This window comes from Corythoichthys intestinalis, chromosome 12 (genome assembly GCF_030265065.1).
Source record: "Corythoichthys intestinalis isolate RoL2023-P3 chromosome 12, ASM3026506v1, whole genome shotgun sequence".
Classification (NCBI taxonomy): domain Eukaryota; kingdom Metazoa; phylum Chordata; class Actinopteri; order Syngnathiformes; family Syngnathidae; genus Corythoichthys; species Corythoichthys intestinalis.
The window spans coordinates 5,179,779-5,194,583 of record NC_080406.1 but is presented as its reverse complement, the minus strand read 5'-3'; the positions used below and the strand labels follow the sequence as shown (position 1 = coordinate 5,194,583).

Here is a 14,805-nt window from a genome sequence, read left to right as displayed (position 1 = left end):
GGGAAAAAAATATATATATAACATTGGGAAAAAAAGTATTTTCAAAAAATATTTACAATAAACAAGTTACATTTTTTTCAGGCATGCCACTCCGAAAAGCAGTTTCGTCCTGGAATTAGACACAGGGCTACATCACACAGTCCACACTTCCATGGGGTGTCGGTCCTCTTTCCACCCTTCCATTTTCATTTCACTTTACTTTCTTTGTCACTATAAATGTACATGAAAAAAGTCAGTATTTATGAAAATAATAAAGTATAAAATAAAAATATATACAGCAATAAATAATAATGGAAATCTATATGTATGACAATAGAAAGAATATCATAGCTGAATATGTGCTACATCCCTAATCTTCATATGGAAAGAAGAACACAAATTATAAATTCTTGCCTGGGATACACACAGTGCACGTACGACTTTGATCTGATATGCACATTTTATTATCATATACACAAACATACACTTACATTGCATCAAAATTAACTTTGTCTTGCAATATCAAAAGAAACTTTCAAAAGAAACCTTTTCAGCATAAAAAAAAAAAAAAAAAAAAAAAGTGAGTTGGCTTACCTCTGCTCGTCGATGGCGTCACCCACGTGTTCAAATCCGTCACTATCTTCACTGGAGGACTCTTCCGAAGAAGACGATGATGACGAATTAGGAACATCCTCTTCCTCAAGTTGATCAAAAAGCACAATTGCTTGCGCTAAATTAAGTTTTCCGTTCATTCTCAAAGTCACACAAAGTCGCTGCTCGATCCAAATGGCCGTCGCTCGCCACCTCGCTGCTTCAGAACACTCCTCCCTCTCGTTCGGTGGAACTTCGCACGGCAGTTATATTTACAAAAAAAAAAACGCATTTTGTGCTTCCACTGTGAATTCGAAAGGGTTCGTTTGATTTGTGTTTTTTTCATGGAGCTTCCGTTTTGAAAAAGGACAAGAAATGATGGAAATATAGACATAAACAAATGATCCATGCAGCGTTTGAATGTTTTTTTGAGAGGACAATAAACCTATAAAACTTAAATGACAATATCTCACGTTTTAGTTGGTCGATTGACTTCATATAATAACAAGAGTAAACCGCAACTTCCGCACTTTAAAACGAGACCAACCAACGGCATGCTGGTGACGTAATTAAAACCTGAGGGCGCTTCAAAGACGACGTGCGCTGAGGACGCGCCGGCGCGTCCTTCGACTCTCAAGGGTTAATCAAAACAAAGCGTCACGTTGCAAAACATGGAGATCGATCGTCAGAGTGCTGCTGTTTTAACTTTAACCCACTTGTTGTGTTTGTGGGGTCGTATCCGCTTCTGCTGTTTTGCTCTTTTGCCTTGTAGCTGGTTGTCAGCGTTTTCCACCGGTTTCTAATCTGGTCAACGCTCCGGTCTATTCGGCTTCGTGTAACCTCTCGTGAACTTCTTTAAATAGTTCACTGTTCCTCGTTTTACGCCTGTCTAAGCGAGCAATTATATTCAATTCTTTTAAAGTTTGAATTAAATACAATCTTTCCGCCGGACTCCAATTAGGTGCGCTGTGCTTGGAAGCCATGTTGCAAGTGACGTTACTTACGTCACCAAGTGACGTCACCACGTCAGTACGGAGCATGCGCAGAAAGAACGCAACCAGACACCATTCCGCTTCCCTGTTTACATGATATAATTTTACTTCTAATCGGTTTGGGAAAAGGAATATTCCACCCCTGTGAATCGGAATGAAATTCCATTCGGTTTGGGCCTGTTCATTCCGAATGAGGTATTTATATGGAACACATTTATTCGGTTTGAACATCTAAACCGATTGTAATTGGAATATTTGGCTCCATGTAAACGTGGCAATAGATTGACTGATAAATCGAGAGCTTCGTCTTTCGGCTCAGCTCCTTCTTCACCACTATTGACCGGTGCAGAGTACGCATCACTGCAGACACAGCACTGATCCGCCTGTCGAGCTCCCGCTCCCTCCTACCATCACTCGTAAACAAGATACTTGAACTCCTCCACTTGGGGCAGGATCTCATCCCCGACCCGGAGAGGGCACGCCACTTATTCCGGCTGAGGACCATGGTCTTGGATTTGGAGGTGGTGATCTTCATTCCGACCACTTCACACTCTGCTGCGAACCGCTCCAGTGAGAGTTGGAGGTCACGGCTTGACCCTACTGCTTGCTCCGAGGTCGGGTGGCGGGGGCAGGAATTTTAGCAGGGAAGCCCAAACTTCCCTCTCCCCAGCCACTTCAACTAGCTCCTCCGGCAGGATCCCAAGGCATTCCCAGGCCAGCCGAGAGACATAGTCTCTCCAGCGGGTCCTGTGTCTTCCCCGGGGGCCTCCTGGCATTGGGACATGTCCAGGACACCTCTCAGGGGAGGCGTCCAGTAGGCATCCTAACCAGATGCCCGAGCCACCCCAACTGGCTGCGTTCAAGGCAGAGGAGTAGCAACTCGACACATAGTCCCTCCCGGATGACCGAGCTTCTCACCCTATCTCTAAGGGAGAGCCTGGACACCCTACGGAGGAAACTCATTACAGCCACTCGTATCCGGGATCTTGTTCTTTCAGTCATGACTCACAGCTTGTGACCATAGGTGAGGGTATGAACATAGATCAACTTGTAAATCGAGAGCTTCACTTTTCGGCTCAGCTCCTTCTTCACCACTACGGACCGGTGCAGAGTCCGCATCACTGCAGTCACTGCAACGATCCGCCTGTTGATCTCCCGCTCTCTCCTACCCTCACTCGTGAACAAGCCCCAAGATACTTGAACCCCTCCACTTGGGACAGGATCGCATCCCCGACCCGTAAAGGTGATGGCACCTTTTTCCGACTGAGGACCATGGTCTCGGATTTGGAGGTGCTGACCGCTCCACACTCGGCTGCGAACAGCTCCACGAGAGTTGGAGGTCACGGCTTGATGGAGCCAACAGCACCACATCATCTGAAAAAAGCAGAAATGCAATGCTCAGGTCACCAATCTGGACTCCCTCAACACTTTGGCAATGTCTAGGAATTCTGTCCATAAAAATTATGAACAGAATTGGTGACAAAGGGCAGCCTCGGTTAAGTCCAACCCTCACTGGGAACAAATTCGACTTTCTGCCGGCAATGCGGACCAAACTCTGACACAGGTCGTTCAGGGACCTAATAGCCCTTACCAAGGGGGTTGGTACACCGTATTCCTGGAGAACCTGCCACAGGACTCCCCAAGGCATACGGTCGAACGACGTCTCCAAATACACAAACACATGTAGACTGGTTGGGCGAACTCCCATGCACCCTCGATGACTACCTGTATAGTTTTCCATACTTTATACTTTTGACTGTATGCTATTTGAATGCTGCTGCAATACCTGAATTCCCTCTATAAGGGATCAACAGGGGTTTTTCTCATATTATCTTTATCTTAAATTGAAAAGAAAATGACCTGTAAACGCCCGCAAAAGATTGGTTTCAGTGCCATTGGTGGCGCTAGATGTCCAATCCAGTCAAAATGAATCTGATGTCTTGCGCCGTCAATGGCAGTCAATGAGCAAACGTGGACAATATTCCAAAGGAAGATTTTGGTAGCAACCTGTTGATTCCTTTTCTACAGCACCATTTCGATATATTGTCACACCCCTACTCGGAAAGCACTGAAATAAAATGCAAACCGCTACCTTCTCTTGGTAGCAGTAGCGTTTGTTCTAAGACTGCAACGGACGCTGCGTTTCCCACAAAATCTCAAAATTAGGGCTGTCAAACAATTAAAATTTTTATTCGAGTTAATTACAGCTTAAAAATTAATTAATCGTAACCAATCCCAATTAATCGCAATTCAAACCATCTATAATATATGCCATATTTTTCTGTAAATTATTGTTGGAATGGAAAGATAAGACACAAGACGGATATATACATTCAACATACGGTACATAAGGACTGTATTTGTTTATTATAACCATAAATCAACAAGATGGCATTAACATTATTAACATTCTGTTAAAGCGATCCATGGATAGAAAGACTTGTAGTTCTTAAAAGAAAAATGTAAGTACAAGTTATAGAAATTTTATATTAAAACCCCTCTTAATGTTTTCGTTTTAATAAAATTTGTAAAATTTTCAATCAAAAAATAAACTAGTAGCCCACCATTGTTGATGTCAATAATTACTAACACAATGCTCATGGGTGCTGAAGTCTATAAAATCAGTCGCACCCCAGCGCCAGCAGAGGGCAGCAAAACTCCATAAAACACAATTAACAAGTGAGCGTTTCACTGTACCATCATTTAAATGTGTCTGAGCGGGGAATCTGCGTTAATTGCGTCAAATATTTTAACGTGATTAATTTAAAAAATTAATTAACGTCCGTTAACGCGATAATTTTGACAGCCCTACTCAAAATATAAGTCATCAAATGTATACTGTTGTGTGTACATGTCATTGACTAAATATGCGCTACAACGTGCTCAACTTTGTTCAGAATTAGCTTCTTAACACTGGTTACGATGCGGCTTGACTTCCGGCCCTCTCGTTTCTTCCTCTACCGAGCAGCGGATGCCACTGAGCCTCTCCACTGTCAAAAAGTACTCGCAGGCGAACACACTTTGAGCTTCCATTCACTGAAAGACCTACCCTAATTTTCGCACTATAAGGCGCACCTGACTATAAGCCGCAGCCCACCAAATTTGGCACGAAAATGGCATTTGTTCATAGATAAGCCGCACTGGACTATAAGCCGCAGCTGTCCTCACTGTATCATGGGATATTTACACCAAAAGATATTAACCGGTACAACCTTATTTGACAGTGGCATTATACGACCGACTGTCATAAGACCAAATGAACCATCATGAAACTTTGAACCAGTTACTGCAGAGTTTTTTCTTCAAGAAGCTTCATTTGGCCATCACTGCTCCCTTGGGGGAGACAGTCAACCTCTGCTGCCACCTGCTATTGACTGTTGTCACCCAACATGCCTCTTAGCATGCATTGCAGTGCTACAGATGTAAATAACAATCAAAAATCATGTTCTGTGCTAAATATTTCTTCAGTTACTGTTCCAATTGTTTCATCAATTGCTAGTTATGGTATTTACTAACACTTTATTTGACAGTGGTGCCATAAGACGGTCATTACACAGTCATAATTATGACATGTCTCTGTCCTGAGCATTCATGAATGCTTATAACAGATGTGATTAAGTGTTATCCGGCAAATGATCTCACTTTTCAATGGATGCAAAAGATCCAAGATGGACAAAAATTGAGTTAGTGACATAATTTTCCAAATGACACTTAATGACATAAGCCAGACATGTCCAAAGTCCGGCCCGGGGGCCAAATGCGGCCCGTGGACAGATTTCATCCGGCCCCTAGCCTCTGTCATAAAATCAATAACATCTGGCCCGCACACAGACTTTATAAATTGGTCAGCAGTACTGCAACCAGCATATGAAGTAGCTTACACATGAAATGCTGCTCCTCATTTACCCACTAAAAGGCAGCAGCACTTTAACCCTTTATTTCCAAATGTATTACATTTGATACACCTAAAATTTCATGATTTTCAGACTGATTTAGAATTTTGACATTTCTTTTTGGAAAAAAAAATGATGGCTGCATGTCAACACATGCATCTGCAGGTTCCATAAAAAAAAAAAAAAAAACATGATTTAGCATGGGTTATAGATATTAGAGCGCTTATTGCACATATTCATTTTGACTTTTCTTTTCACAAATTTGAAAAAAAAAAAGGTTTCATTAGGACCTTATTTTTCAAATTTTGGGATTCTCTGATAATTGCTTCATGTTGTAGGTATTTAAGGGCTAAGCAACATTACTCCGTGTGACCCTCTACTTCCAATTTTCTAAAATGGCGACAATCAACAAAAAAAGTTGACTGTGACGGCCGACGCTTTAAGGATAGGTGGAAATTGGACTATTTCTTCACTAAAATACGCAACAACTGTGTCTTGCCTCATTTGCAAAGAGACAGTCGCTGTTTTTAAAGAGTTCAATGTGAGGCAATATTACCAAACAAGACACGCTGACATGTACGACAAGATTACAGGGAAGATACGCAGCGAGAAATTGAAGCAACTTGAAGCTAGTTTAATTTCACTGCAGTAATATTTCGCAAAAGCCCCAGAGTCGAAAGAGAATGCCGCAAACGCTAGTTGCGAGATTGTTGAAATTATTAATTAAAAAAAAAATAAAGCAAATGTGACACACTGAATGGCTTGCTAAATTTTGCTTAAATATATTGTTCTACGTAAAGGACGTCAGCCAAGGTCGGCCCCCCACATTTTTACCATGCCAAATCTGGCCCCCTTTGCAAAAAGTTTGGACACCCCTGACATAAGCATTCAGTCATGTCCATGATAGGGTCATTTCATAATTTTGATGATCTTATGACAGTCTTATGACACCGCTGTCAAAGTGTTACCTAAAAAAAATCAACAAATAAGCCGCACTGGACTATAAGCCACAGGTATCAAAATGAAGGAAAAAAGTAGCGGCTTATAGTCTGAAAATTACGGTACCTAGTTAGCCAAGTTACTACTTGCCATAAACTCGTCACTCTGTTGGCACTAGCCACCTATCCGTGTACACATCCTTAATAAGCCCCAATACAATCGCCAATGGTCCCTTTTATTAAGCCAAGCAAAGACCCCTCATCCCCATTAATCATGTCTTTCTCCCCCTCCTCCCAGCAACTCCACCCTGACAGGCAGAAGCAAGCCTCTCGCTATCTGACCTGAAACAGGAGGAATATTAAATACGTCGCCCTCAGTGTATTATGGCAAGCATCTCTATCATCCCTTGCCCAAACCAAATCGCAACACTCCCAAAACTCCCCTACACATCAGGCGTACATGCAGATGAGTCCTGATGCCTTTACCTTAATGAGAACTCCCATGGGGAGGAGTCATTGTGAGACGGAAAACACCCGGGAGGGAAACTGAGATGGATGCGCCGGGATCAGCCACTAGCCGAAATGAAGTATAATAAAAGCAGTCATTATGTGGAACTGTTCCAGTGTATTATCCAAGAGTGGCACAGGACACACATAAACACTATAATATTTCTCTAATTAGTCCCCCCCCCCCCTTTTTTTTTTTTTTTTTTTATAATTTCATACTAATTTCAATCCAACAGTATTAATCATTAGTAGACAAAATGTATACAAAGTCATATTAGACAAATATTTATTTCAAAATGATGCGAACCATGCAATTTTTTTTCTAATTTTTTCTGAACTCTGACTAGAAAAAAACATTTTAAAATAAATAGATTACAATTTTATATATTTTTTAATATTAATATGGGCTATACTTTCCCAACACAAACCCATAGTGACTCTCATAATGATTGGACAGTTGATATAATATTGATATTTTATCAGGCTTCAACTGGGACCGTATGCTTTTTTGTTGCAGGCTTCAGATGGGTTGCACCTTTGAACCAATTCATTATTTTTTTCAAGCTTTTTATCCGAGTTTGTTCTACATAATAAAATGTCTGAGTGAGTGCTCGTCCGAGACCGTATGCTTTGGTCGCAGGCTTCAACTGGGACCATGTGCTTTGGTCAGATGAGACCAAGATTGAGCTTTTTGGCAACAAACACTCTAAGTGGGTCTGGCGTGCCACGAAAGATGCGCATGCTGAAAAGCACCTCATACCCACTGTGAAGTATGGGGGTGGGTCAGTGATGCTGTGGGGCTGTTTCGCTTCCAAAAGCCCTGGGAACCTTGTTAGGGTGCATGGCATCATGAATGCTTTGTAATACCAGGACATTTTAAATCAAAATCTGTTGCCCTCTGCCCCAAAAGCTGAAGATGGGTCGTCACTGGGTCTTTCAGCAAGACAATGACCCTATGGCCAAATCTACACAGAAATGGTTCACCAGACACAAAACCAAACTTGTGAAACGTTATAGGAGAAGATTAGGTGCTGTTTTGTTGGCAAAAGGGGGTTGTACAAAGTATTAACACCAGAGGTGCTAATAATTGTGACACACATTATTTGATGTCAAATAATTATTTCTTTATGTGGGACTTTTTCCTCACTGAATAAATGCACTTTTTTTCCATTAAGGTCCCATATTATTTGAATAAAAAAAAAAAAAAAATAGAAGCTAAAAAACACATCTTAACCAGGGCTGCCGATAATTATGGAGGGCACTGTATTTCCCTGCACTTGCTGTAAAAAAATTAACATTTACTGAGACCCACAATGTTTTTTATTCATTTCTTTAGTGTTTCTGAATGCCAAGGAGTTGCACTTTTGAACCAATTCATTATTTTTTCAAGCTTTTTATCCAAGTTTGTTCTACATAATAAAATGTCTGAGTGAGTGCTCGTCCGAGACCGGTGATTCCATACTTTTTTGCTAATGGGATGCCGTTTGTAAAGCAGCACATGCTGAAAGTTACGACGACATTTTCTCACATTTAACGCAGCAGTTTTTAAAGTGTGAAATTTTAGAGTCACTTTTTTTTTTTTTTTTTCCACATTTAATCTGAATCTTAAATCTAAATCTGAAATCTAAATCCTTAATGTCAATGTTAAATCTAAATCCTGAATCTTTAATATAAATCTTGAATTTAAATCTTATATTTAAAATGTAAATCTTAAATATATACCTTAAATGTAAATCTTAAATCTAAATCTTGACACGGGTGAAACTAAATATTTAGCTAATATGCAAACACAGTCTGAGCTGCTCCAACTTTTATTCATTTTTTACTTCCGGTCACCAGTCATATGAATTTACATGTTACATAAATATTTAGTTCCACCCGTTTCAAGATTTAGGATTTACATTTACTATAACATTCACAATTTAGATTTGAGATTTATATTTAAGATTTACATTGAGGATATATAGTTAAGATGTAGATTTAAGATATAAATTTAACTGTAGATTTAAGATTTAGGTTTTAACATTTGGATGTAAGAATTATATTTAAGACTTATATTTAAGATTTAGATTTAACATTTAGATTAAGAATTTATATTTCACATTTAGATTTAGGATGTAGATTTGCCATTTTAGATTCAACATTTAGATTAAGGATTTATATTTTACATACATAGTTAAGATGTAGATTTAAGATATATTTTAACTGTAGATTTAAGATTTATATTTAAGACTTATATTTAAGATTTAGATTTAACATTTAGATTTAGGATTTAGATTTAACATTTAGATTAAGGATTTATATTTAACATTTAGGTTTAAGATATATATGTAAGATTTACATTTCAGATTTAGATTAAAGATTTAAATTAGTTCTGGATTCAAACATTCAAGCCTAATACTTATTTAAAAATAAATATTTCAATTGCTAAATAATGTCGTAAATGTGCAAAAAAACTGACTCTAAAATTTTCACACCACATTTTAAACACTGATGCGGAGCTAAATGTGAGAAAATGTTGTCGTAATTTTCAGCATGTGCTGCTTTACAAACGGCGCCCCATATTTGCTAGGGGTTGTAATACCAAAGCATTTGTAAATGCAGTCATTTTCTGGGAGAAATTGAGCATTATCTGACAGAATTGCAGGGGTGGCAATATTTTTGGCCAGCACTGTATGCAGTACCTGGGTCCAATCTGGGGCCGCCAACTGGGGCAGAACTCGTCGGACCCCCCTACGTCTTTGACAGGGGCCCCCTGTGTAATTCGATGCATGCTGTTAAAGCTTAGACTATATTGTCTTCCTCCAGTTTGTGTGTACTTGTGTGTGTGTGTGTTATGAAGCCTCCACCCACCGGTCCAGCCTACATTTGAGCGGATCATGTGATGCGGGGTTAAGTCATTTGCAAGTACAACACAACTCTGTGCTGCGCTCCCCATTCATTTCCTGAGAGCTGCCTGCCTGCGCGCAGCAGCTGAGAGGCAGAAGGGGAGGGAGCTGCTGCGCATACACACACACACATGAACACACACGCATTCACGCGCACCCTCACTCACGTCCATACTCACAGATAGCAGAGGAGACGAGGAGAGGAGACCGTGGAAAGGAAAACAGTCTCCACGGCTCTGCAGCTTCTGACAAGGTCTGTGTGCACTTTCATTTATTTCACCTTCCGTCGGCATTGTCGCTTCACTCGTCATACACATGTGCACGGCTTCAGCTGTCATTGTCCGAGGAGAGATGACAGCTCATCTGACGTGTCGCCTAGACATCTAACTAAGTTGATATTCACTCTTCTGGAGAGTCAACTTTGAAAACCTCGCCAAACTTGCGAGGAAGCAGAGTGGAAAACTTTTTCCCCTCTCTGAGAGAGTTGTGTGTGTGTGTGTGTGTGTTGTTTGCCTACCCGAGCTGTGTGGCAGCTTAGAGACGGCGGCTGTTAGCAACGGGTTAAACATTAGGGCGGCTCGGGTAGCGGGAGGAAGGACACGGGTGGGGGGGAGCGAGCTAGGGGGTGGGAGAGTGTTGCAGGGCTGGGTGTCTTGGATGTCATCGGCAGTGTAGGGTAATAGTCATTGGTATTGATGGGGACCTGTCAGGGTGGCCGGGAGAGAGAGTAAGAGACACCAAAGGGGGCGACGGATGGGTAGGGGGGGGTGGCCCTTGGCTGTTATTTTCAATTACAGGGGCAGCGGTGGGGACCGGGGCAGAGCTGACAGCAAAGGCATTTGTAAACCTTGCGAGGGAGGAGACGGTGGCCTCTGCTCTCGGGTTTGATGTGGAAACTGAGCGCTGACCTCTGTGACTTTAGCCCAGAGAGGTCCTCACCTTGACTGGAACTGCGTGACAGCTGTGTGCTTACGTGAACTTATAAGATACGTGCGGATAAGACAACTTGATGTGAGATTATTAGTACGCAATTGAACATATTTCCATATTAGGAGTGGGGAGAGTAGCTCTCTGAAGTCTGGTCTATCTGTTCACGGGTTCCATTTGGTACACCTGCATTATCAGTTTCAACTGTTTGCCACCTAAGGCACCCCACGATTTGATTCGATTACGATTCAGGGTGCTACGATTCTATTAATGGACGATCTTTATGGTATTAACTAGGCCTGTCAAACGATTAACATTTTTAATCGAGTTAATTACAGCTTGAAAATTAATTAATCGAAATTAATCGCAATTCAAACCATCTAAAAAATACGCCATATTTTTCTCTAAATTATTGTTGGAATGGAAAGATAATACACAAGACGGATATATACATTGAACATACTGTACATAAGTACTGTATTTGTTTATTGTAACAATAAATTAACAAGATGGCATTAACATTATTACCATTCTGTTAAAGCGATCCATGGATAGCAAAACTTGTAGTTCTTAAAAGATAAATGTTGGTACAAGTTATAGAAATTTTATATTAAAACCCCTCTTAATGTTTTCGTTAAAATAACATTTGTAAAATTTTCAATCATAAAATAAAATAGTAGCTCGCCATTGTTGATGTCAATAATTACACAATGCATAAACCCATGAAATCAGTCGCACCCAAGCACCAGTAGAGGGCGACAAAAATCCCAAAAACACAAGTAACAAGTGGCCAATGGCACTGTGCTGTCATTTTAATCTGTTTGTGCAGGGCATGTGCGTTAATTGCGTCAAATATTTTAACGTGTTTTTTTTTTGTTTTTTTTTTTAGATAACAAGTAATTAGGTTAGCTACAACAGAGCCTTCTCGAGAAGTCTACTGCTTTAAGATGGTGCCTGTTTGCTAGCGTGGGAAAGTCTGTCATTTCGCGTCTAGTTCTTGGTATATGATCTAACACGGCCGTCGTATGTCATTTCACATCTAGATATATGTGATATCTACCATCGCGGTATGTTGCCATATGTTTGTAGCAACTAGCAACTGGGCGCTGTTTGTAGCGGTTGACGGCCGCAGTCAGGTATTATTGTTTTTTTTTTTTTTTTTATCTAGTGGCATGAGATGAACATGATATTCACTCTCGAGCCATTCTTCATTGTGTGTTTTAGGTCTGCTTTACCTGGTATAATTCAATAATCGGAATTTGGATGTTTGTGAATTGTTCTCGAATCTTCCGCGGCCGAATCGCGAATAATCTAAGAATCGGAAATTTCGCACGCCTCTAATTATTGATGACACTTCCCCCCAACCCCCCAAGCTATTAGCTGCTTTTAATGTGTCGTACATTATTTGCAAAAATTGTACACCAAACTACTATTTCAGTATCAAGTTACCGGTTAAAAACAGTAAATAAAATACTCAAGTCCCCATTCTGTATCGGCAGCTTTAAACTACATTAGAATGATTCAATTTTGTGAATCAACCGTTAAAGTTGTTAAAATTGCTCCCGTTATTCCTTTATTTCCCTTTTGTCTACTTTCGACATGTGAAAGTTTCATCATTTAAAGATAGATTCATGTTAGGATTTTGCCGATTAAGCGGTATTTTAGATAAAAAGTTACAACAGAGCCTTCGAGAAAAGTCTATTGCTTTAAGATGGCGGCTGTTTACAACTCGGAAACTACTAAACGGCAAGTCTGTCATTTCGCATCTCGTTCTCTTTACATTTTCTAACTCTGCCGCCGTTTGTCATTTTGCATCTAGTTCTACAAATTTGCGATATCTCCCATAGTGGCCGTACGTTTGTAGCAACTAGCAACTGGGCGCTGTTTGTAGCGACTGTCGGCTGCAGTCAGGTATTATTGTTTTTCTATCCAGCGGCATGAGTTCTTCATTGCGTCCCGAGTACCACGCTGACTGTGTTTTAGTTCTGCTTTACCTGGTATAGATCAATAATCGGAATTTGGATGTTTGTGAATCGTTCTCGAATATTCCACGGTCGAATCGCGAATAATCTAAGAATAGGAAATTTTCTCATGCCTCTAGTATTAACGATGATCACAATTTTTCACCCCTGCCTTTCAGGATTTTTTTTTTCTTATTTTGTGGCATACTTTTAAGCAAGATATCTTTGCAAGTATTCATGAATTAAAGCAGCCAAACAAATTTACGTCTGTTATGTTCAGGGGTAAAAGTGGCTAGAATTTCTTGCCGGAACTCCCCGATTGAAGGTCGCCACGGAGCCAGAAATTTTATTTATTTTTCATTCAAAATTGCATTTTTTCAATCATTTGCAAAATAAAAGTTAAAAAAAAACAGCAATAACTCTAACCTCCATCTCCTAATTTTTATTTTCCCTCATTTCCTCACATACTAAATGCCAAATCTCAATTTTAACTACTTAAGAATATTAAAATTGAAGTTAATGTAAACATTTACCTTTATTTTTTAAGATATAAGCAACATACATTCAGAAAAAAAAGTACAAATGACTTATATTATGCTGAGTGAAATGGAAAATATCTTGAAGATGGCGCAAAAATGGACTTTTTTTTAAATCATAAGGAAACGAATAAGTAGCCTAACATAAATGAACAAACATAAGTCCAAAGTGCACATTGACAGCCAAGATGTTCTGAACCTCCCCATCAGAGCAAATAAAACTAAATATGATAAATAAGCCTCCTCAAGTCTTTCGTTGCTCTTAAAGATTTGATCCATTTTATGTTGCATTGCCCTTTTTTTTTTGTCGCATCAATTTAAAAGCTTTTTTTTTTTTGTTGTTGCTGTTCCAGAAAACATGCACATTTGAACCAATCAGAGCGAACCATCTTTGCTGATCATATGCCAGTATGTCAGCCAATTGAACAGATAAATGAGTCTAGGCATTTTGCATTGTGCATTTGCACATTGACGTGACTCATCATCGTCAGACCCAGATAACTGCAGCAGCTGGGTAAACCTCCATGCCGTCCGTGGAATTAAATCAATGATAAATATTGGTGGAAACTGATTACGCTATACAAGCACTTTATTATGCTTGTTGTTAAAACTTGTGTATGTAAATCTGATGTTGGTAGATTGTTTTCTTCTTGCAGCTGAAATGCATGTGTGGCAGCTTAGCATTTTTTTTTTTTTTGTTCACATAGCGTTTTGACAGTTGCCGTCATATTTTCGGAATCAAAACACCGTGTACCAGAACAGCATTCCGGCCCTGAATCTTATACAGGAACTGCGTTCTGGCCCTAAATCTTATCCCGGAACTGCGTTCCTGACCGTTCTGGCCCACTTTCACCCCTGGTTATGTTTTATTTTCAATCTCCTAATGATCTAGCAGGAACAATGGAAACATGCCTATACAACACAAAGGCTACGTTCATACTACAGGTCTTAATGCACAAATCTGATTTTTTGTCATATCTGTTTTTTTGGCGTGCCCGTTCAGACTGCCTTTGTCCATTGAGACCATTCAAGTATTACGCATGCGCACTAATTCGCAGTCCGACACGTGCTGAGCAAGACGACCCGCATGCGCAGAAGCATCAAAACAAATGACCACACACGCTGTCTGTCATCCGTCATTCCAGGATATCATATTTTGCTTTTTAAAAAGAGGACACAAATAACAGACATAAATAATCCCAGTTTATGCTTATATTCAAAGTATATGGATCGATAGCATGCACGCACTGTCCGTGCATGTCACACACACATATGTTTGCCCCGACTCTCGGCCGTGTAAGCAATGTTGAAATATTGCTTATATGGAGCAAAGAGAAAATCGATCATTCTCAGGCTTATCCTCAACCCATTTTTATTTTTTTATGACTGTTGCTAAGTCCGACCCTTCCTAAAAAGCCGTGTTCAAGGCAAGCTAGGCGCTAATAACGCACAGCTACACTGCTCCTTGGCATCTCTCTCGCTTTTTGATGACGTAATTGCTGCATGAATTCCGATTTGAGAGACTGGACAGTACAGACCGCCGCGACAGTCTGGAAAAATGTGGGCCAGATCGGATTTGAACCACATACGAAA

At 40.1% G+C, this 14,805-nt stretch overlaps 1 protein-coding gene across 9 annotated transcripts in view; it reads left to right on the top strand.

Moving 5' to 3' along the window:
• The window catches only part of klf12b (Kruppel like factor 12b), a 212,167-nt gene that overhangs the window by 71,870 nt on the left and 125,492 nt on the right, over positions 1-14,805 (top strand). Inside the window, exon 1 of one of the 9 annotated variants that reach the window (XM_057852550.1) lies at positions 9,644-10,041. The exons of the other annotated variants lie outside the window; for them this stretch is intronic. The gene's annotated coding sequence lies outside the window, so the exon portion shown is untranslated. Of the gene's footprint in view, positions 1-9,643; positions 10,042-14,805 lie in introns of those variants that run through there. 9 annotated transcript variants of the gene reach the window in all.